The following is a 22607-nucleotide window of genomic DNA, read 5'->3' as shown; positions in this document are numbered from 1 at the left end:
GGGGGTGGAGTTGCCACTCTCTGCGAGGCGTCAACTGACGAGAGAGCCCATCGGCTGTCTGGTTCAGGTCGCCTGGGATATGTGTGGCTCGCAGGGATCTGCTCACCTGCGGACTCCACAGGAGGAGGCGTCGGGTGAGTCGTGTTAGCTGCCGTAAGCGAACGCCACCCTGGCGGTTAAATACGCTACGGCAATTGTGCTGTCCGAGCGGACAAGCACCTGCTTGTTCTACACGAGAGGTTGTAACGCATTCAGTGCGGGTAGCACATCCAACAACTCTAGGCAATTTGATATGCTTGCGCAGGCGGGGGCCCGTCCATCGCCCCGACACTGCGTGCCCGTTGCACACGGCACCCCAACTCTGCAGGGAGGCGTCTGTCGACCCTGACGTGTCTCGACCTGCCCGAGAGGGACCCCCATCTGTAGAAAGGTCATTGAAGACCAAGGGGTTAGGGTGCGTCGGCAGAAAAGCGTAATCTCCATCCGCCTGCTGCCGGTGTACCACGCTCTGTAGGGAACTCAACTCTGTAGACAGTGTTGGAGCGGTCTCATGTGCATCAACCTGAGGGGTATCACCACCGTCGAGGATGCCATGCCCAGGAGCCTCTTCCCGCTGACTACTTGAAATATTCCAGGCAGTTCAACACTGACTGAACGCAGTCGCGCTGTAATGGAGACAGAGTTGAGTTCCATACCAAAAAAGAGGATGCTCTGCACAGACGAGAGCTTGTTCTTTTTCGGTTGACCTGAGGTCCCAATCGATCTAGGTGCCGAAGCACTAGGTCCCTGTGTGTACATAACAGATTTCACTGAGCCAGTCGTCGAGATAGTTTAGTACCCGCACACCTCTCTCCCAGAGGGGAGTGAGGGCGGCTTCCACGATCTTCGTGAAGACTCGTGGGGACAGGGACAGACCGAAGGGGAGGACTCTGTACTAATATGCCTGACCCTCGAAAGCGAACCGTAGGAACGGGAGATGATGAGGGAGAATGAGACATGAGAGTAAGCGTCCTTCAGGTCGATTGCCATGAATCCATCTTGACATCTGATAGATGCCAGGATGCGCTTCTGCGTGAGCATCCTGAACGGCAGCTTGAGTAGGTGCCTGTTCAGGGTACGCAGATCTAGCGACCCCCGCTCTTTTGGGGACGATGAAGTACGGGCTGTAAAACCCGTTGAACATCTCGGCTAGAGGGACGAGCACGATCGCTTCCTCACCAGAGGGGTGGCGACCTCGGCCCGAAGCACGGGGCATCCTTGCCTCTGCTGAGGTTAAGAGGATGCCCCGAAACTTGGGCGGGCGTCCGGGGAGTTGGATCGCGTAGCCGAGACGGACCGTATCCCGTAGTCACCGTGACGGTTTGGGAAGCTCTTGTCAGGCTCCCAGGGACCGACAGGGAGGCTAGGGGTACGTTCTGCTTCATCGACCTCCCGGGGGTGGTTCGATGGCTGGCAGTGCGGATCCCTCGCCGTGGGGGGGCCCCCGGAGAGGAGATCGGCTCTGCAGTTTTACCTGCCTGGCGATGATGTAGCACAACGCACCATCGAATGAGAGTGCTTAGGCTGATGATTATCCTCGACATTGGGTCTTGCCGCAACGTCGAGTTGCCGAACACCGTCGTGTAGAGGGTGAGAGCGGCTGTGATAATACCCAGACGATGATGTGGCACAAAGCACCGTCGATTGAGAGTGCTTAGGCTGCTGATTATCCTCGACATTGGGTCTCGCCGTGACGCAACGTCGAGTTGCCGAACACCGTCGTGTAGAGGGTGAGAGCGGCTGTGATAAACGCCCAGAGAGGGAGAAAACTTTTAGAAAGGTATTCTCGAACTCCCTGGGGTCTTCCCATGAGGGCCGCATTGGCTTTCGCCGCGGCTGCTGATGGGGTGGTGGTCTCCTCTTCGATGTCTCGAAGAGGACCAGGGCTGCTGGGAAGCAGACGGTGCACGGGATCTCGGCGGCCAGAGGGCGGTCGAGTCGCGGCTGGGGAGGACATACGTGATATCCTCTGTCTGCTCCCTAACTGTCGAACTCGACAGTATCACCAAACAGCCCCCCCTTGCGAGATGGGTGCATCGAGAAAGCGGACTTTCTCAGAGTTACTCACCTGTGCAAGGTTCAGCCAGAGGTGTCTCTCCTGGACCACAAGTGTGGACATCGCCCGACCCAGGGCCCGCGCGATCACCTTGGTCGCCCGAGAGCGAGGTCGGTGAAGCCGCGGAGTTCCTGCATAAGCGCTGGGTCGGTCTTACCCTCGTGGAGCTCTCTCCGCGCATTGGCCTGCAGGAAGGCCATAGCGTGGAGAGAGGGGACAGCTTGGCCCGCAGCAGAGTAAGCTCTCGACACCTCAGATGCCGAAAAGCCTACGTGCTTTGGACGGGAGTCTAGGTCGAGCCCCTGGGGGACATCGACGTATCCTCTAGCTGCCCCACCATCGAGGGAAGAAAGGGTGATGGAACTAGTTGACGTGTACGCGCCGAAGGGGGCGTTCCAGGTCGTACTAGGTTCCTCATGCACTTCCGGGGGAACACGGCACTGGGGGCGAGTGCGGCTTGGAGCCGCTCTCAAGCCCGATGTACCGTGTATCCAGCCGCGAGCGTTGGGAGAGGCAGTGCGGTGCACCGCAACCCAATGCCGGCGGCCCGGGAAAGCATGGCTGACATTTCGACATCCGCTTCTTCCTGATCTCGACCCCCCGAGGGAGGGAGCTTCAAGGAATCGTCGGAGTCTGATGCCAGTAAGTCACCCTCCGATGCTGCAACAGACATCTCATCATCACGTACCGTGTCCGATACGTGATTGAGGAATAAGACGGCGGACCGTCTCATGGGGAACGGTCAGACGAGCAAGACGAGGTGCGAACGGTCCGCGAGCCAGTGGCTGACGGATTAGCGCTCACAGTAATCCTCATATCACCCTCGCTGCTCGCCGTAGCGGGCGGCAGGGCCGTAGTCCTGCCGTCACGGAACGGGAAGCAGACGAGGTGGTGGCTGAGTCCCGTGGGAACACAGCCACCCGTGACGCAACGTCTGAATCGTCAACCGCCCGCAGTGCGGGCAGGACGTATCCACAACATCTGCCCCAGCGTACTGGAAGCAGACATCGTGTCCGTCCCCCTCCTCGATGAGTGTGTCGCACCCACGAGAACAGCGGGACATTAGAGAAAAAACTCGAACACTTATGGAACCGCCGAGACGCCCAGGGGAAGTCGCTGCAGGAAGGGACAGTCCGCTGCACCACGTTGTAGAGCCGGCAGTCTTGTAGCGAAGTCTGTTGATCATGAGTGAAGGCTCCGAAGAACAAAAGGTGAATGAATGAGGCACGCCGTCTCCCTTTTATACCCGGATATCCGGGGGCGGAGTCAAATTTCATTAGCCAATTTTCATTGGCCTTTTCTAAGAAGTCGGAAGCGATTGGTTCTCAGGGACGAACCCCATCTGTTGGTTCGACACAACGTCGAGAGACCGACAGAAAGGGAATTGCAGTTAACTTCACCATCATTAACAGTACCTTGGGCTTTTCCTAAATAGATCACAGAGGCTTGTTTCGGCGCAGAAATTTAAGGGAGCGAGTCTCGCTCTACCTTCTTCGCGCTAAAAGAGGATTTCTTCGCTCAATTTAGGGCGGTTAAATAATAGTATAGTGCGCTATAAAGAGATTTCTTTGTCTTTATATTGTCACTAAATCTTTGACAGAGGCTGAGGTTTTCTCTGCGAGAAGCTCAAGAGTCTGCCGAGGATAGGTGGGTGGGTCCACACCTTCATTCATACATAAAGTGCCATTTAAGAGAGTATTCGGTTTCAATAAACACCCATAGAAACACATATGAATAGTCACTGAGTTCTGCTCACAAAACAAGGTTTAATACTGCGCCCGCATTCCCTCCACCAATTATGTAGCGGTTTTAGCTAATGTTATTATATTGATGAGCAAAGCTCACCAAATATGGTTCTCCACCAGATCTTTTAAGATCATATCCATGAAATGAGTTATTTAAAACATCAATTTCAGTCAAGGAATTAGTTTAGTTTAGTTTAGTTTAGTGATCAAATATACATATTTTATGGTCTCTGATTAGTAATATAAAGCTTAAAAATACTTGTATGCATTCGTCCAGCAAATGCCTCAATGATATTATATACTTTACATTATCTCATGGCCATAAGTAACGTGACTTTACCAAACAGGATTTAGAGCAAAGGTAGTGTAAATCGAAACACAGTAAAAGGGACCAAGTCTGTGAGCGTGAATACAGAAAACCCATCACAAATGAATATATATGGTTGTTTATTAAACTCTACTCTACATGATAACAAAAACAATGACGATCGCATAAAACAAACAAATACATGAAACACAAATGTGCTAGGAAGCGCGGAGAGAGAAAGAGAGAGCGAGAGAGGGCATGGCAGCGATTTCTGAACACCAATAAAAATCATCTTTAACAAAGAGGCACAGACTTAACGCAGCTATTCTATAAATTGAAACGGATACTTGCAAGCTCTGTGCTGGACCGATATCCGTATGCGCGTGTAGAGATGGAATTGTTCAAAAGGTTTCAGAAGGCAAATCCTGCCGAAAGTTGCAGGCCTCGTCATCGGCCCACATGGCTTAACCACGTGGCAGTAGAAGTCCATTGTTCCATCCCTTTCCCCAGGGGCGGACAGGCAGTCTCCGAAGAGACCGGAGGAAGGGACGAAGCCGGAGGAGAAGAGAGGACGACAAGACAAGAGAGGGTTTTCAGAACAGGCTCGATATTTAACCTCATGAGAGGGCATGCCCACCTGAGTTTTAATCGACCAATCAGAGTTGAGCAGGGAAGAGGTTCTTTGTCCACTCAACAGCTAATTTGCATCTTTATGACCTCCTGGCAACTTTACAAAATATCATTCCCAATTATAACATAATGAAAATAAAGTGTTCTATGGTCACACAATGTATATATACAAGGAGGAATTGTAAATACAAACATTTAGATATCAAAAATGGACAGGTTTGAATTGCAACAAGTCATGATTCATTCAGATGGAACGCATACAAACAAAGCCTGAATTAAATCAGAATCAGAAAGAGCTTTATTGCCAAGTATGTTTGCACATACAAGGAATTTGTTTTGGTGACAGGAGCATCCAGAACACAGAAACAGCAACAACAGTACACAGAGACCATAACACAATAGAATACAGTACACAATGATTTAAATAAGGGCCTATGAGTATAAAAAAATTAAGAAATACAATACAATAAACATAAGATAAAGATATAGAGAGTGTAAAGCTATGCATGTATGTAAATATGTACAAGTAAAAAATAAGAATAGACTATTGTAGTACAAGGTATGTGCTATATACAGCAGTATGAATGAAATAAAATTTACAGAAAAAGTTGTATAAAAATAGATAGTGTATTATCTGGAGGATATAATTAATATTGCACTTAATTATTAATGCACAGAGTTATTAATTGCATGGTGTGTAAAAACATTTAACTGTTCAAGAGGTAGATGGCCTGAGGGAAGAAGCTGTTTTTGTGTATGGTTGTTTTGGTGCTCAGTGCTCTGTAGCGCCGACCAGACGGCAGCATTGTGAAGAGATGATGGCTTGGATGTGAGAGGTCCAGGGTGATTTTTTGAGCCCTTTTCCTCTCTCTGGATGTATACAGTTCTTGGAGGGTGGGCAGGGGAGCACCAATGATCTTCTCAGCAGTCCGAACCATCCTCTGTAGTCTTCTGATGTCTGATTTTGTGGCTGAGCCAAACCAGACAGTGATGGATGTGCAGAGGACAGACTCTATGACAGCTGAGTAAAACTGTTGGAGCCAATGTGATTGTCCCACTTCAGGTTTTGAGAGATGGTGGTGCCCAGGAACCTGAATGACTCCACTGCTGCCACAGTGCTGTTCATGATGGTGAGAGGGGGGAGTGCAGGGTGGTTTCTCCTGAAGTCCACAATCGTCTCCACTGTTTTAAGCGTGTTCAGCTCCAAGTTGTTATGACTGCACCGGATAGCCAGCTGCTCAGCCTCCTGTCTGTATGCAGAATCATCACCATCCTGGATGAGGCCAATGAGTGTGGTGTCGTCTGCGAACTTCAGAAGTCTGACAGAAGGGTCCTGGGCAGTGCAGTTCTTCTTCTGATTAAACTTGTATATCTAACTGTGACAGACTATTTAAAATGGCATGAGCGCCAACACACAACCTCGATAGTTAGATATATGTATAGAAAAGGACAGTCTAATCACATAAGTTCCTATTGTCAGGGACATTTCTCTGGTTAGCCTCATATGTTAAGTTAGAGATGAGACAGAGACTTCTCACCAATGCTTTGAAGCATAGGGGTCGTAAATATCCAACAGAGAGACAAAACGTTATCAAAACTCTAAAACCAGACCCCTGGAGCCAGGTTTTTGCTATGGTCTTTTGATGATGATAGCAAAAGAAACCAGGACGAAAGGGAGTGGGGGTTGATGGCTCTTCTTTTAATGACTCCGACCATTTGGCTTATGCTAGATTCTCTACATTCATCGTCCCCAAAAGGGGGTTCCTAGATCTGCGTACCCTGAACATGCACCTACTCAAGCAGCCCTTCAAGATGCTCATGAAGAAGCGCATCCTGGCGTCTATCAGATGTCAAGATTGGTTCATGGCAATCGACCTGAAGGATGCTTACTTTCATGTCTCGTTTCTCCCTCGTCATCGCCCGTTCCTACGGTTCGCTTTCGAGGGTCGGGCATATTAGTACAGAGTCCTCCCTTTTGGTCTGTCCCTGTCCCCACGAGTCTTCACGAAGATCATGGAAGCCGCCCTCACTCCTCTCAGGTAGAGAGGTGTGTGGGTACTAAACTATCTCGACGACTGGCTCATTTTGACACACTCGCGAGATCTGTTATGTACACACAGGGACCATGCGCTTTGGCACCTAGATCGATTGGGACCACAGGTCAACCGAGAAAAGAGCAAGCTCTCCCCTGTGCAGAGCATCCTCTTTCTTGTTATGGAACTCAACTCTGTCTCCATTACAGCGCGACTGACTACAGAGCGCAGTCAGTGTTGAATTGCCTGGAATATTTCAAGCAGTCAGCAGGCCCCCTGAAACAAGAGGCTCCTGGGCACATGGCATCCTCAGCGGTGGTAATACCCCTCGGGTTGATGCACATGAGACCGCTCCAACACTGGCTACAGAGTCGAGTTCCCTGGAGAGCGTGGCACACTGGCAGCAGGCGGATGGTGATTATGCCTCTCTGCCGATGCACCCTAACCCCTTGGTCTTCAATGACCTTTCTACGGACGGGGGTCCCTCTCGGGTAGGTCACAAGGAGCGTCATGGTGACGACATATGCCTCCCTGCAGGGTTGGGGTCCGTGTGCAACGGTCACGCAATGTCGGAGCGATGGACGGGCCCCCGCCTGCGTTGGCATAACAACTGCCTAGAGTTGTTGGATGTGCTTCCCACACTGAAGGGGCTACAACCTCTTGTGCAGGACAAGCACGTGCTGGTCCGGTCGGACAGCACAATTGCCGTAGCGTATTTCAACTGCCAGGGTAGCGTTCGCTCACGGCAGCTAAAACGACTCGCCCGATGCCTCCTCCTGTGGAGTCCACAGGTGAGCAGATCCCTGCAAGCCACAGATAAGACAGCCGATGCGCTCTCTCGTCATTTGACGCCTCGCGGAGAGTGGCGACTCCACCCCCGCGCAGTCCAGCTCATTGTGTACAGTTCGGGCGGGCTCAAGTAGACCTGTTCGCCTACCTGGACACCACCCATTGCCCGCTAGGGTACTTCCAGTCCGAGGCTCCCCTCGGCACGGATGCTCTAGCGCACAGCTGGCCATGGGACAAGTGGAAGTATGCCTTCCCCCCAGTGAGCCTCATTGCACAGACCCCGTTGCAAGGTCAGGGAAGAGGAGCATCAAGTTTACTAGTTGCACCATACTGGCCCAACCGGACTTGGTTCTCGGAGCTAATGCTCTTGACGACAGCTCCCCCTGGCCGATTCCCCTGACGAAGGACCTGCTTTCCCAGGGGAAGGGCAGGTTATGGCATCCCAGGCCAGACCTCTGGAACCTCCATGTCTGGCACCTGGATGGAACGAGGAGATCCTGAGTGGCCTACCCCCTGCGGAAGTTAAGACCATCACTCAGGCTAGGGCCCTGGCCACTAGGCGGCTATACTCCTGTAAGTGGTGCCTCTTCTCATCCTGGTGCTCTTCTCGAAGAGAAGACCCGCGGAGTTGCTCGATCGGGAACGTGCTGTCCTTCCAGAGACTCGAGAGTAATCTCTCCCCTTCCACACTGAACATGTATGTAGCTGTTATTGCCGCTCATCACGACCCAGTTGCTGGTAAGTCTCTAGGACAGCACAACCTGATCATTTGGTTCCTAAGGGGCGCGGGAAGGCTACCGCCTCACAAATGCTCCGTACCCTCTTGCGACCTTGATGCGGTCCTGGAGCCCCTCGCAGAAGCCGCTCTTTCTCACCTCACGATGAAGACAGCTCTCCGGATGGCGCTCAAGAGGGTAGCGGACCTACAAGCATTCTCTGTGTCTACAGATTGCCTAGAACTCGGGCCCGGTGATTCTCACACTATCCTGAGACCCCGCCCCTGCTCCCCACCGGGGAGGAAGACCCAACCCCATCCATGTTGTGTCCAGTACGCGCATTGCGCCTCTACTTGGACCGCACGCAGAGCTGCAGGAGCTCTGAGCAGCTCTTTGTCTGTTTTGGAGATCAGCAGAAGGGGAGGGATGTCTCAAACAGAGATTGGCGCACTGGATCATGGACGCCGTCACTACAGACCCCAGGGAGATTGACATCATCGGGCCCGATCTCAGCTATGACATCGCTGGTCGGTCGATCCGGGACGGTTCCTGCCCCATCTCAACATCAGCTAGGTCCCTCCGGGGGCCTAGCGCCCACTTTCTCACAAAATGAGTTTCTAATCTCTCTATGTGTTTCTCACAGCCGCTCTCACCCTCTGCCTAATGGTGTTCAGCAACCCGACGTTGCATCATGGCGAGATGCAATGTTAAACATACACTGCAGCCCTCAGCAATCTGAAATCGACGGTGCGTTGAGCTGCATCGCCAGGCAGGAAAACCAGCAGAGCCACCCCCCGGGGGATCGATGAAGCAGACAGGGGGACACACTTAGTCCCCCTGTCTCGGTCCCTGGGAGCTTGGCTCAAGCTTCCCACACCGTCACGGTGGTCACGTTTCGGGGATCCTCTCAACCTCAGTCAGAGGCAAGGATGCTCCCATGCTTTGGGCCGAGGTCGCCACCCTTCTGGCGAAGGAAGCGATTGAGCTCGTCCCTCTAGCCGAGATATCCAATGGGTTTTACAGCTCGTACTTCATCGTCCCCATAAGGACAGGGGTTGCGCCCCATTCTAGATCTGCATACCCTGAACAGGCACCTGCACAAGCTGCCGTTCAGGATGCTCACGCAGAAGCGCATCCTGGCTCACGCAGAAGCGCATTTGGTCGAGTTTCCAAACACTATCGTGTAGAGGGTGAGAGCGGCTGTGATAAACACCAGTGTTGAAGTCTCGAGACTCAGACTCGGTTTTGAACTCGGTCTCGAGACCCTATTTTAATGGTCTTGGTCTTGTCATGGACTTGTGTGCATTTTGACTCGGTCTCGACTCGTACTCGAACATGTTCGGAATTGGACTTATGCCCGAGTCCACTCGAGTCCCAGCAAAAATATTAAACACATGAAAAAGACATCCCTTTATGGGCCAAAAATGAAAGTTGTTTCTATAGCTTTTCATGGCGTCTCCTGGTTGTCTAATATTGATGTCCAGTCTGTACAAAGTATAAACTGGTTGAAATTTTGAGTTTACACATGGAAATAAATTAAGTGAGACTCTTTGAAATAAACTGAGCTGAATGATTTGAGTGCAGTAAGATAGCAGGCAACCATTGAATCAAGGTTAAAAATGGATGATTTGTCAATGTTCATTGCATTGAATCAGTATCACTTTTGTACCTGCAAAAATCACCATTATTCTGATCTTTTTTAGCTTTAGTTGAGCTCTTGGCTCTTCTATTTTAATGTTAAATTAGGTTTCCTTCAGCCACAACTGTGTGTTAAAATAAATTAGTTGTAGCAAAGAGATGATTACTTCTGAATGGTAATGCATGCATTTTGAAATTGTTTAGATTACTGTTAATAATTGGGTTTGTTTCATTAATGTGTCAGCTCTGTGGATCTGTAGTTTGATATACTGTGATTTTTTGGGGGTATTAACATATTCACAATCTGTTAAACCACTTTAACACACAACGACATCAAGAATCTGCATATGAAACTCAACAATGGTTACAATCAACAAAAGAAAGCTTCATGCTGCAATGCATGCTGGGTGATCTGTTTATCTGAATTATTTTGACGATTGTCATCATTGTTGAGGGTTGTATGATGAGGGTTGATGTCAGTGAAATATGTTTGTTTATTTTCTCTCAATACCTGTGCATTGACTAGCCAGAGCACTCAGACCAGTCATCAATTGATCAATAATGTTTAAAACTAATACATTTTATTACAGCATGACTATTTCCATGAGAACAACCCTAACTTTTGTAAAAGCATGTCTGTCTTTCACAGTGCACAAGTGTTTTTATAACGCTACTACATGACCTGAACGAATTCATTTAACAAAAGTCAAGGATCAAGAGCCCAACTAAAGCAAACACTGATCACAATAATGGTTATTATTGTGGGTACAAAACTCATTTCACAGAGTCTCATTTCATTTATTTCGATGTGAAAACTGAATGTAGTCTGATAAACTCCAGATTTGAACCAGTTTTTACATTGTACCAAGGTCCCCTGTACGTCAATATCAGACGTTCAGAAAACGTAATAATGGGCCAATAAAGGGACGTCTTTTCAACATCGAAAGATGCAGAAAAGACGTCTTTTTGACATATCTTTGGTCAGGGGGGAGTCATAATTGTAATAAAATTACCTTTACAACACTTACTATGTGGCCTTTTTTACCCTCAGCTAATAATATTTTTAAACTAATATCAGTCTAAGTAAATAAAACACAGTGTACATGCCATGGTATATTTAATGCACTGAGCACTCTATGAGCTCGGTGCCAGTTTTATTGTTTCCACCAAACATTTAACATATTCTTGAAGATTTCTATAGGTCTCGTCTCAGATCTCTTGTCCTAGGACTCGGACTTGACTCGGGATCGACCACCCAGCGATGGAATGGCTGGGGTCGGGCCCGATGGTATTTTTGATCTCCCTGGGGTCTTCCTATGAGGGCCGCTTCTGCTTTTGCCATGGCTGCTGATGGGGTAGTGGTCTCCTCTTCGACGTCTTCTTCCGGGGGTCCGCCTGAGTAGGGGGCGCAGGAGCCGGAGGGGGACGAAGAGGACCAGGGCTGCTGGGAAGCAGATGGTGCACGGGACTCGACGGCCAGAGGGCGGCAAAGTCGCGGCGGGGGAGGATATGCTTGATAGCCTCTGTCTGCTTCTTTACTGTTGAGAACCCCTGCAAGATGGGTGCGTCGTGAAAGCGGACCTTCTCGGCGCAACTCATCTGTGCAAGGTTCGGCCAGAGGTGTCTCTCCTGGACATCGCCCGACCCAGGGCCCGCGCGGTCACCTTGGTCGCCCGTAGAGTGAGGTCAGTGGCGTTGCGGAGTTCCTGCATAAGTGCTGGGTCGGTCTTACCCTCGTGGAACTCTCTCAATGCCTTGGCCTGATGGCCATAGCGTGGAGAGAGGAGGCAGCTTGGCCCGCAGCCATGTAAGCTATCGACACCAGAGATGCCGAAAACCTACATGCTTTGGACGGGAGTCTAGGTCGAGCACCATCGACGTATCCTCTAGCTGCCTCACAATCGAGGGAAGAGAGGGTGGCAGAACTAGTTTGACGTGGACGCACCGAAAAGGGGGCTTTCCAGGTCTTACTAAGTTCCTCATGCACTTCCAGTAAACTCTGCGTGCGGTCCAAGTAGAGGCGCAGTGCGCGTACTGGACACAACACGGATGGGGTTGGGTCTTCCTCCCCGGTGGGGAGCGCCTGCAGGTTCACCACCTGGTCTCTCGGGAGAGTGGTCCCCTACCTTCTTGGAGGTGAGAGCCGTCTTTATCGAGAGGTGAGAAAGAGCGGCAGCTCCGAGGGGCTCAAAGGGGGCGGGGCCTCTTGAGGCCCGCCACCTAGGTCGCAAGAGGGTACAGGGCGCGGATGATGTGGTCGCCTTCTCGCGCCCCTTAGGAACCTAATGACCAGGTCGTGCTGTCCCAGAGGCTTACCAGCAACTGGGTCGTGATGAGCGGCCGTAGCGGCTACATACAAGCCCAGTGTGGGGGGGAGAGGTTACTCCCCAGTCTCTCTTGAGGAAGGGACAGCCCGTTCCCAATCGAGCAACTCCGCAGGTCTTCTCCTCGAGAAGAGCACCAGGATGAGAAGAGGCGCCACTTATGGGCGTATAGCCGCCTAGTGGCCGAGGCCCTAGCCTGAGTGATGTCCCAACCAGACAGGGGGTGGGCCACTCAGGATCCCCTCGTCCCGTCCAGACATGGAGGTTCCAGGGTTCATGCCGTAACGTGCCCCTTCCCCTGGGAAAGCAGGTCCTTCGCCAGGGGAGCTGCCAGGGGGGTGTTGTTGTCAAGAGCCTTAGCTCTGAGAACCAAGTCCTGGTTTGGCCAATGGGGCGTAACTAGTACCACATGATGCTCCTCTTCCCTGGCCTTGCACAAGACCTGTGCAATGAGGCTCACTGGGGGGAAGGCGTACTTCCGCTTGTCCTGCGGCCAGCTGTGTGCAAGGGCATCCGTGCCGAGGGGTGCCTCGGTCAGGGAGTACCAAAGCGGACAATGGGTGGAGTCCGGGGAGGCAAACAGGTCCTGGCCGAACTGCTCCCAAATGAGCCGGACTGCACGGGGATGGAGTCGCCACTCTCCGCGAGGTGTCGACTGATGAGAGAGCGCATTGGCTGTCTGCTTCAGGACGCCTGGGATGTGTGTGGCTTGCAGGGAACTGATCACCTGCTGACTCCAGAGGAGGAGGCGCCGGGCGAGTCGTGTTAGCTGCCGTGAGCGAATGCCACCCTGACGATTGACATACGTCACGGCAGCTGTGCTGTCCGACCGGACCAGCACGTGCTTGTCCTGCAGTAGAGGTTGTAGCCTCCTCAGTGCAAGTAGCACAGCCAACAACTCTAGGCAGTTGATATGCCAACGCAGGCGGGGGCCCGTCCACTGCCCCGACACTGCGTGCCCGTTGCACACAGCACCCCAACCCTGCAGGGAGGCATCCGTCATCACCACGACGTGCCTGACCCCTGCCCTAAGGGGACCCTTGTCCGCAAGAAGGTCCCTTGTTCGCAAGAAGGTCATGGGAGACCAGGGGATTAGGGTGCGTCGGCAGAAAAGCGGGATGACCATACGCCTGCTGCCGGTGTGCCACGCTCTCCAAGGAACTGACTCTGTAGCCAGTGTTGGAGCGGTCGCATGTGCATCGACCCAAGGGGGACCACCCCTGCCGAGGATGCCATGTATCCCATGAGCCTCTGAAATTGTTTCAGGGGGACCGCTGACTGCCTGAAAGCTTCAAGCAGTTCAACACTGACTGGGCGCGCTCTGTAGTCAGTCGCGCTGTCATGGGGACAGAGTCGAGTTCCATACCAAGAAAGAGGATGCTCTGCACCGGGGAGAGCTTGCTCTTTTCTCAGTTGACCTGTAGCCCCAACCGATCTAGGTGCCGGAGCACCAGGTCTCTGCTTGTACACAACAGATCTCGAGAGTGAGCCAAGATGAGCCAGTCGTCGAGATAGTTTAGTACCCGTGCACCTCCTTCCCTGAGGGGAAGGACGGCGGCTTCCACGACCTTCGTAAAGACCCGTTGAGATAGGGACAGACCAAAGGGGAGGACCCTGTAATGATATGCCCGTCCCTCGAACGCGAACCGTAGGAACGGCCGATGTCGAGGGAGGATCGAGACATGAAAGTACGCATCCTTCAGGTCGATTGCCATGAACCAGTCCTGACACCTGACGGACGTCAGGATGTGCTTCTGCGTGATCATCCTGAACGGCAGCTTGTGTAGGTGCCTGTTCAGAACACACAGATCCAAGATAGGGCGCAGCCCCCCGCCTTTCTTGGGGACAATGAAGTACGGGCTGTAAAACCTGATGAACATCTCGGCTGGTGGGACGGGCTCGATCGCTCCCTTCGCCAGAAGGGTAGCGACCTTGGCCCGAAGTACGGGAGCATCCTTGCCTCTGACTGAGGTATATAGGATGCCCTGAAACTTGGGCGGGCGTGTGGCGAACTGGAATGCGTTGCCGAGACGGATCGTCTTCTCTAGCCAGCCTGACAGTCTGGGAAGCCGGAGCTAGGCTTCCCAGACGGGTGCCGTGCACCGTCGTGCCGAGGGTGGGAGCGGCTGATATAACCCAGAGAGAGAGGAAACTCTCTTTTTTGAGAGTAAGTGGGTGTTAGCCACCCGGAGGGGGCCAGCAGATGGTGAGACGGGGCAGGATCCGTCTTTATCCGATTCCCCAGCGATGTGGCTGGGGTCGGGCCCAATGGTAGCCTCGATCCCCCCGAGGTCTTCCCATGAGGGCCGCTTCTGCCTTCGCTGCGGCTGCTGATGGGGCAATGGTCTCCTCTTCGCTGTCTCTTCCAGGGGAGCCGCCTGAGTGGGGGGCGCCAGAGCTGGAGGGCATCGAAGAGGACCAGGGCTGCTGGGAAGCAGACAGTGCACGGGACTCGACGGCCGAGGCGGCACGGGAGGACTGTTTCTTTACTGTCGAGAACTGCGGCTCGACAGTATCACCAACCAGCCCCCCCCTTGCGAGACGGGTGCGTCAAGAAAGTGGACCTTCTCGGCATTACTCATCTGCGCAAGGTTCGGGTAGAGGAGTTTCTCATGGACCATAAGTGTGGACATCGTCCGACCCAGGGCCTGCGTGGTCACCTTGGTCGCCCGTAGAGCGAGGTCGTTGGCGGCGCGGAGTTCCTGCGTAAGCGCTGGGTCGGTCTTACAACCGTGGAGCTCTCTGGCCTGGCAGGAGCCATAGCGTGGAGAGAGGAGGCAGCTTGGTCCGCCGCAATGTAAGCTCTCGACACCAGAGATGCCAAGACCCCACATGCTTTGGACGAGAGTCTAGGTCTAGCCCCCCCAGGTGGCTGCCGCCTACGGGCACGAGTGCACCGCGGCGGCACACTCCACCTGGGGGACATTGACATATCTTCTAGCTGTCTCAACCTCAAGGGAAGAGAGGGTGACAGAACTTTGTTTGACGTGAAACATGCCGGAAAGGGGGCGTTCCAGGTCTTACTAAGTTCCTCATACACTTCCGGTAAACACGACGACACTGGGGGCGGGCTCGGCTTGGAGCCGCGCTCAAACCGGAGGCGCCATGTAGCCAGCTGCGAACGCTGGGAGAAGCAGTGTGGGCACTGCAACCCAACACTCACGGCGGCCCGGGAAAGCATGGCTGACATTTCGACGTCCGCTTCTTCCTTTGCTCGACCCCCTGAGGGAGGGAGCCCGAGGAATCATCAGAGTCGGATGGCAGTACGTCACCCCCCGATGCTGCAAGAGACATCTCATCATCACGCATCATGTCCGAATACGTGATTGAGGAATAAGAGGGTGGGTCCGTCTCCTGGGGAACGGTCAGATGAGCGAGACGAGGTGAGAGCGGTCAGTGAGCAAGTGGCTGGCGGATTATCGCTCACAGTAATCCTCATATCACCCTCGCTGCTTGCCGTAGCGGACGGCAGGGCCGTAGTCCTGCCGCCACGGAACGGGGAGCAAACGAGGTGGTGGATGAGTCCCGTGGGAACACAGCCACCCGTGACGCAACATCTGAATCATCAACCGCCCGCAGTGCAGGCAGGACGTATCCACAACGTCTGCCCCAGCGTACTGGAACAGGCATCGTGTCCGTCCCCTCTTTGATGAGTGCGTTGCACTCATGAGAACAGCAGGACAAGCCACGCTGGAGAAATTTGCCCTTTTAGAAAAGGAAATTTGCTCGAAGACCTCCGGAACTGCCGAGACGCCCAGGGAAGAGTCACTGCAGGAAGGGACCATCCGCTACACCATGTTGTAGATTCCAGCAGGAAAATGATCACTAATGATCGCTGTGTAGCTCATCGATGCGAAGGCTCCGAAGAACAAAAGGTGAATGAATGAGCATGCTGGCTTCCCTTTTATACCCGGACATCCGGGGAGGAGTCCGGCATGCAAATTTCATTCGCCAATTTTCATTGGCCTTTTCAAAATACTCAGAAGATGATAGGTTCTCAAGACAAACCCCAATCTGTCGGTTCGACACAAAGTCGAGAGACAGACAGAAACGGAACTCTGAGTATATTAACCCTGAAATGAGGGAAAGTCTGGGTTTTCCGTTTCAGAATGTGAAGTATGTCAAACCTGAGAAAGCGGGTAAGTCAAGCCCATTTCTAAAATAGAGGTAATTTATACTCAAGAGTCAGTAACCATAGTAACTTACTCTGTGAACCTAACCTGGTTGGGAGCAGGTTTTCTTTGGTAAACCCAGAGTTTCTTTCGATCTCCTCCCCCTTTTTAAAGCGCAAGTGGTGTACCTCATTGATTCATTCATTTTATACAGTCATTCATGGCACACTAGGGATGGGAATTTTTATTCATTTGAGTGATTCATTCATTCACCAAAATGATTCATTCAGTGAACATTTCGTAATATATTACATACGCTACTTGCTGGCCAAAATTACTGTCTTTTATGCATTATAAGTCTTTTTTATAACGTGTTTGAGTAATTGTAATGTATATTATGCTACAATATATCATATTCTGTTGTTTTTGCGAACTAGAGTGACTCAAGTGCTGTATTGAGCGATTGTATTCTTCACGAACAAGATGTCTGATTCGCATGTCAGATGACTGACTAGTTCAGTGAAGAGGCAGATTCGTTCAGTAGCTCAAACCAACGATAGTTAACATCCAGAACTCAGAGACTATTGGCTCATGCTCAGTCAACCTTTCACAGCAGGAGATCTCAGAATGGGGTGCAGATTAAAAAGTGCCTGACGTGACTGATTTCTCAAATTTGATTAAAGCATCACATTTGATTAAACAACAGCAGTTTTAGCAACAACAAACTGCTCTTTGTGCTCGAGTGAGAGATATCACTGAACGAGAAATATGAGTCAATGCATTTTGTGAACGAGAACAATTTGTTCATTTAAAGGATTCTTTCAAAAAATACGATTCGTTCACATACATAACATCACTATGGCTCATGTTTTGATCACGCAGAGACCATCTCAGTGACTAAAATTTCATATGTGCTTTTATAGAGGCTGCATTAATTAATAGGGATGTACTTTGATTCCAGGAGAGCAATTTAGGACCCGAGTGGAATTTTGTCTTTTCCCTGTGCATTTTTATTAAAACTGTGCCATTTTTCTTTAGAGTGAATTAGATATATCAAAACATATCTCATCCATCCTTACATCAATAACATCAGCTATCGTGGCCGTTTATTAAATCTGAGCAGATTCTTTCCTTTACATTTTCTCACAAATGGTAGTTTTCTATAGAGGATGAGAAATGACTTAATAAAGTGTATGAATAAAGTGCATGAATAAATTAATTAATAAATGCAAACAGAAATGCAGAAAAGAACAGATAAAAGTAATAAACAACCAACTTAGACATGTAGCCACTTCTATCCAAATCTGCTCTGAACAGGATTCGAACTGGCGACCAGTCTGATTTTGATGCGAGAGCCTGACACCCAATCAACTGTCCTATACACTATAACCTGTCACACTTATCACTGGAGCACAGATGGGGAGAACATAATATTTTTTGTACAATTTCAGTTTTTTGCATTCATTCATTCATTATTAATGTATTTGATTGCTGGCACATCTATTTATTAATTTAAACTTGAGTCATTTTCAGCACATTAGTAATTCCACTGCATGCATAGCGGTGAGGAAAGTTTGCCTTGCTCTCAAGTGCTTTCTGCAGCCATGTTGCTTTTTGGTGCCGTTGCCATGGTGAATCGTAATATTCTGTAGCCATCTTTAAGAATCGTCTGAAATAATAAAAATAATATTGAAAATAATTAGCTCTGTATACTGTGGTAGGCTATATGAGACCAGTTTTTGTATTGCGCTTATGCTTTTTGTTGTCCTTATGTTGTTCCAATTGCTTCCATTGTTTCCCTCATCTTTGGATAAAAGCGTCTGCTAAGTGACTAAATGTAAATGTAAAATGTAATATCGGAGCTCCATTCTACTCAACTCAACTCAACTTTATTTATAAAGCGCTTTTTACACTTTTCTTTGTTACAAAGCAGCTGTACATGACACATATTGACTATAAGCAAAACAAGTAAAGTTATACCTGTAAAAACAAGAAAAATGTAAAAACACAAAAGACAGACACACCCACATACAAAACACTCCACACACAATATGCACAAGTACTAACACACATAGACATAGACACACACACACAAATGCGCACACACACGTGCACGCACAGACAAGCACACACACAGACACAGACAAGCACACACACACAAACACAAGCACGCACACACAGTGAAAGCGCACATTTAAGATAAAGGAGAGCGAAAACAGGTCAAACATTAAACGGACTATAAATTCCAATATGCAATATTAATTAAGTAAAACTTTAAAATTCTAATTCTAAAGCAGCCCCGCCCCCCCTGGCCAGGCAAATAGTGCAAAACAGTATGCAAACGGTGGAGAGGAACCCAAAACTCCAATGGAGAAAAAAAAACTCAGTAGAACCTAGGCCCAACCAGGGGATTCCAGTTCCCCTCTGGCAAAAGCTGCTGCCTCTACACAAGCTCGACAGTGCTTGCACAACAAGGCTAAATAAAATAAATAAACTTACTAATAAGGTAAATTATATATTTAAGATTATCATTAATAATCTAATAGCATTCGAAATTTTGTAGTGAAGAAGTGTCAAGTCGCCGCGTCCTTCTTGGTCATCCATTGATCATGGCTTTGCATCGTTGTGGTGCACGCGCTTAACTCAAGGTAAGCCTACACACCGTTGATTGAACTAACTCAAATCAGCTGTTCTGACACCAAAAATTAAAGGTTTCGCTTCTTAGTGTAAATCAATTCAGCGTTTATATTTTAACTCTGTGTTGGTTGAACCTCCTTATTGAAACGGGCCCATGGTGACTCATAATTCATAATATTGTGAGAGCTTTCAGTCTTTCACATTGCAGTTGGGGGACTTTAGATGTCACTTTTGTCCCTGTACTACATGTTCAATGTGTACAGCAAGCCAAAGAGGACAATAAATGTATCAAGTCTTTCAGGTTTTCCAGCAGACCTAGCTCCAGCAGTGCTCACCATTTCCAGAAATCTCTCCTCCCCTTCCCGAAATACTCACCATAACTTGGAGATGGAAATGTGTATAAAAATGTCATCCTTCAGGATCGACTTCACACATTCTCCCGCGCACAAGCATCCACTCCACTTACTAAACCAACTTTTTTTCTCAGGCGCATGCGCAAGGCTGCAAGGCTTGTTTGGCCGACATGGATTTTTCACTTCTCCTGATAGATTGGCTGAGCACAACTTACTTGATATGTTCGGTGAATATATATACAGTATTTCATTTTAACCTCAGACCTGAAGTTATAATTACCTCGATGCATATTTTCATTTGAGGATTATCAATTGGTAGCTGTTTGTTGAGTCAATATTTATTTTTCAGTTTGTACAATTCTTCAAAATATATATTTTTTTACAGTGCAGTGAGTACTGGAAGCTGTAACTAGTAAATCATTTATTTTGATGATGCGAAAGCCAGTACAAAACACACTGCATGGGTAGCCACTGTTGTTTCTTGTCCACGACATGAAAATAATTTTGATGTCATAATCAAATAATCTGACACAGTGACAAAATATTTACACACCACAACACCTCAACTATGATGACGATCAAAACTAAACTAACCCTCAAGTAGATCTCGAGGAGGATTTATTCCCTATTGTGGTTTATGTTCGAAAAAAATAAGTAGTTGTTTAATTCTTCCACTTGTTTTCTCTTTCTTTTTACTATCTTGCTGTTCTGGGCAACCAAATGAAGAGACTAGTGTCTTCTGTAGTGTACCCTTGGGATTTTACATTCTGGGTAGCATGTTTATGCTAATTGGATCAAAGTACATTGCAGGTCAGTGTGTTCAGAGAAAGCTTGAGCGGGTGTGTGTGTCTAATGAAGAGAGAGTGTGATGAAAGTTATCTTGAAACTGTATTGTCAGCATACTAGAAGAGGTTTTAATTCTATTTATGTCTGTAAGTGTGATGGAATGCATGATAAATGCCATTTAACTTCATTTGTGTTCATCAGTGTGACATTGTATTAGCATTTGTGAGCAAGCCATAAAATGTAGTTCCCTTTCTGTCAGTATCTTGAAATTGTGTTGAGTAGACAGTATGGGTTTTAATTTGAGAATTATTTGACTGTAATTTCAAAAGGCCAGTGAACTTGGTAAATGGAATTTGCATGCCATTCTCCACCCTGTACTTACGGGTATAAAATTAAGATGCCGTGTACCATCGTTCTTTCGGGACCTAGCAAGGCTGCTTCAGTGCAGCCAGCTGGTGTGGCGAGCACAGTGAATGACAACCACATGAATTAGCTTTTCTGCATCTGAAACAGAATATTCATATTTCCAAGATGGAAGAAAGTCTTTACACCTTTAAGTGGTGCCTCTTCTTATCGTGGTGTTATTCCAAAGGGGAAGACCCACAGAGATCTGCAAGCGGAATAATGCTATTCTTCCTCCAGGAGAGACTTGAGATCAACCTCTCCCCTTCTAACCTGCTCATCAGGAAAAGCCTGTCTCTCGCATCTGATGATGAAGACAGCCCTCCTAGTGATGCTTGATTCTATTAAGAAGGTGGGGGACCTGTATGTGCTCTCTGTGTCCAATGAGTGCCTTGAGTTTGGGCTGGGTGGCTCTATCGTTATTTTAGAGATTTTTATCGTTATTTTTATCTGCACATTTTAGAGTGGCCTTTTATTGTGGACAGCCTAAGGCACACCTGTGCAATAATAATGCTGTCTAATCACCATCTTGATATGCCACACCTGTGAGGTGGATGGATTATCTCGGCAAAGGAGAAGTGCTCACTAACACAGATTTAGACAGATTTGAGAACAACATTTGAGACAAATAGGCCTTTTGTGTACATATAAAAAGTCTTAGATCTTTGAGTTCAGCTCATGAAAAATGGGGGCAAAAACAAAAATGTTGCGCTTATAATTTTGATCAGTGTATTTTGGTACACAGCTGAAATAACAAAAAGTGTGCCTCTGTTCAAATATTTATGGACCTAACTGTACACATTGGACACCGCCCCTTTGGTAGGATGTGGTCACCTCTGGAGTGCGCTTCCTCTGGAGAAGGTGAGGGGCTTCCCAGTGCTCCTCTATGGTGCCTGGCGGCTATCTCACTATACTTAGACAAAGGGAGACCACAGGCTGTGCCAGCCATTGGTAAGAACCTCTCATCTTCTGAAAAGTTCAAGATGATGCCTTACTACTCACATTTGAAGAATGTGATGTCGCAGAGTGCTCGCCTGTGACACACTCAGGACAGTCAGTGCTCACTCTGCTCGATGTCATGACGTGGTTCCGCATTTCATATAGGGACCCCATACTGTCTACTCACCAAAACATCGAGAAACAGACTAAAAGGGAACCTCTCAGATATGACTCTAACCTCTGTTCTCTGATGGAGACCTCATGCCTCGCTGCTCTTTATGCTGCTGCAACTGGGACACAACTCCCAGGTTCCTCAGCACAAAACCTGAATGAATGGTGCATGGCATATATCTTTTTTACCTGTATGTATGGGATGGAGAATGGCATGCACATTCAATTGGCCAAGTTCTTTGGCCTTTTAAAATTATGATCAGAGATCATATGTTCTCAAGTTCAAACTCATACTCTCTACTGAACACCACGTCACGTTCCCTTAATCAGGGAAGAGAGCTTACAGTCATAACCGAGACGATTTGTCTGCTCAATCGATAAGGAATTATAAAATGTTCTCTTTTTCTGTTTTACTTATTTATTTATTATGTTCTTCCAAAACAGGACAGAAATAGAATTGAATCTTTCTACATTTCAGAAGATGGGAGACAAAAGCTAAAAATCTTCTTCAGAAATATCTATGAGGATCTTCATGATTGTGGCGCAGGAAGTTTTACATTGTATGGGTGACACTTCAAAAATTTAATGAAACAATAATTATAGTGCACTTTGTAGTAAATTTAGCTGTTTTGAGTATTAACAGCAAGGAAATTGTGTCATATAGTGTACAGTATATGAATATAAAATAAAACTATCTCATACAGTAATTTTATGTTTCCCGTCCTCTTTTATAATTCCAAATGTATTTGCCTGCGGAGTACATTCACTGGATACACTGTGCATAGAAATGTGTGACATGTTAACAAATAACAAGTAAATTAAAACAATGTGATCCTTTGATGTGTGCCTGGAGTTGCATGTTGAGTCAAAAGTTGAGTTGGGTGGGGATCACTTGCCACATGCATTTACTCAGGTTCACTTATGTCCGGC

General features: G+C 48.7%; 1 long non-coding RNA gene across 2 annotated transcripts in view; it reads left to right on the top strand.

Moving 5' to 3' along the window:
• The window catches only part of LOC130550581 (uncharacterized), a 34391-nt gene extending 12020 nt beyond the window's left edge, over positions 1-22371 (top strand). Inside the window, exons 1-3 of one of the 2 annotated variants that reach the window (XR_008962451.1) lie at positions 3236-3306; positions 19514-20189; positions 22122-22371. This is a non-coding gene — a long non-coding RNA (uncharacterized LOC130550581). Of the gene's footprint in view, positions 1-3235; positions 3307-19513; positions 20190-22121 lie in introns of those variants that run through there. The other variant, XR_008962452.1, reaches the window with a different exon arrangement.
• The last annotated feature ends 236 nt before the right edge of the window (positions 22372-22607 follow it).

This window comes from Triplophysa rosa, unplaced genomic scaffold (assembly GCF_024868665.1).
Source record: "Triplophysa rosa unplaced genomic scaffold, Trosa_1v2 scaffold361_ERROPOS137439, whole genome shotgun sequence".
NCBI classification, from domain to species: Eukaryota; Metazoa; Chordata; class Actinopteri; order Cypriniformes; family Nemacheilidae; genus Triplophysa; species Triplophysa rosa.
Note: the sequence above shows the minus strand (reverse complement) of the source record. Positions and strands in the feature narration are given on the sequence as shown.